Source organism: Grammomys surdaster, unplaced genomic scaffold, assembly GCF_004785775.1.
Source record: "Grammomys surdaster isolate TR1022 unplaced genomic scaffold, NIH_TR_1.0 218, whole genome shotgun sequence".
NCBI lineage: Eukaryota > Metazoa > Chordata > Mammalia > Rodentia > Muridae > Grammomys > Grammomys surdaster.
In genome coordinates, this window is record NW_021604663.1 from 3,903,403 (window position 1) to 3,905,469 (window position 2,067).

The window sequence follows — 2,067 nt, forward strand, 5'->3', positions numbered from 1 at the left end:
AAATTTGATGACAGGTTTATTAATTAGCACTAAACAAGAGACTAGACCCCTCAAAAATTCCTTTTAAAACAGATCTATTTACTTTGTTTTTGCATTCTTGCTTACTGTGCAGACTACGCACAGTGTTATATGAATGATCATGGTGGCTCAGTCTACATGTTCTTCAACAGCTTTTACGAATATGCAAAGGCAAGACCACTGCATGGATACACCTAAAACAGCAACCGTAGTTCTCAGACCTCACTGAGAAATGTTTACTGTCTAAAATGTTGTATTAGCAGCACCCAGGAAGGGGTGGGTCCCCAGAAGCCATTCAACAAGCCATGCAGCTTTTTAACAGAGACACAGAAAAGTTTGTAATTTCTGTCTTAAATAAATAAATTTTATTTTGGCAAATAGGTCAAATTTTTTACAAAATTTTATAGCAGGAAACAAGGAAATTTAAAGAGTTTGTATGAATGACAGCTGTTCATGTGTTGATCTTAGAGACTGTGCGTGGCCTCTCAGGGGAGATGGCCACATTTGTTTGTCTAGTTATCGTAGCCGAAACTAGGGACGAAGAATTCCTCATATGGACAACTTGCAGGTTAAGGACTGTTCCCATTGGCCCAAGTGACCAAAAATTAGTGAGGTTGGAAATTCAGACTGGATTGATTGAATTCCGCTGGCGCAGGATCTTCTGCAGAAAGAGAGAGCGCGAGAGAGGGAGATGGACAGACATCTATTTAGAGCTGCAGAATAGGACGCCCTCTGAAGTGAACGAGCTGGTTCTGGATAACTGTAAGTCAACTGAAGGCAAAATCGAAGGCCTCACAGATGAGTTTGAAGAACTGGAATTCCTAAGTACAATCACCATAGGCCTCACCTGCATTTCGAACTTACCCAAAGTTAAACAAACTCAAGAAGCTTGAATTAAGTGAAAACAGAATCTCAGGGGACCTGGAAGTATTGGCAGAGAAATGTTGGAACCTTAAGCACCTAAATTTAAGTGGCAACAAGATAAAAGATCTCAGCACAATCGAGCCGCTGAAGAAGTTAGAGAATCTCAAGAGCCTAGACCCGTTTAACTGTGAGGTGACTAACCTGAACGCCTACCGAGAAAACACATTCAAGTTCCTGCCCCAGGTCATGTACCGTGACAGCTATGACAGGGACAACAAGGGGGCCCTGGCTCTGGTGTTGAGGGCAATGTGGAGGAGGATGACGAGGAAGATGAGGATGAGGAGGAGTATGATGAATATGCCCAGCTAGCGGAAGAGGAAGAGGATGAGAAGGAAGAAGGGGAGGAAGAGGATGTGAGTGGAGAGGAGGAGGAAGAGGATGAAGAAGGATACAATGACAGAGAAGTGGATGATGAGAGAAATGAAGAAGACACCGGTGATAAAGAAGGGAGTCAGAAGCAAAAAACGAGAACCGGACGATGACGGCAAAGAGGATGACTAAGGAGAAGGAACCTGTTAGGAGAAATTCCTGTTGTGATTTGACTGTTTTTACCCATCTCCCTTCCCCCTCTTATTCCTGCCCCCCCAAGACTTATTTTTTTCTGATTGCAGCATTGCTATGCGGATGAGAGGGGAAAAGTGTACTGGGGGTTGTCGGGGGTGGGCATGTGAGGGGAGAAATAGGATACTATTTTTACTGCCAAAAAAAGAAAGGAAGAAAGGAAGAAAGGAAGAAAGGAAGAAAGGAAGAAAGGAAGAAAGAAAGAAAGAAAGAAAGAAAGAAAGAAAGAAAGAAAGAAAGAAAGAAATTCAGATTGAATTCCTGTTAGTCCCATGTTCAAAAAAAAAAGTGACTTTGGTGGCTTTGTATAGTAAGACAGAGTCTATTTGTGTGTGACCCTGGTTGGCCTTGAACTCATTATGGAGTTCCAGCTGGCCTCAAATTCATGGTGATCTTCCTGCCTCTGCTCCCCAAATGTTGGGATGACAAGCATGGGCAGTCACACCCATCCATCTGTGCCCCCCAGCACCCTGAAACAGCTGGACTGAATAAAGGTGACTGAACAGAACTTAAGTCAATGAGCAGCCGATGGTTGTCAACAGAGTATCAGATTTCCACTGACAT

At 43.2% G+C, this 2,067-nt stretch overlaps 1 pseudogene; it reads left to right on the forward strand.

Annotated features, from left to right (window-relative positions):
• Positions 1-512: 512 nt before the first annotated feature.
• On the forward strand, positions 513-1,443 carry LOC114625490 (annotated as a pseudogene).
• The last annotated feature ends 624 nt before the right edge of the window (positions 1,444-2,067 follow it).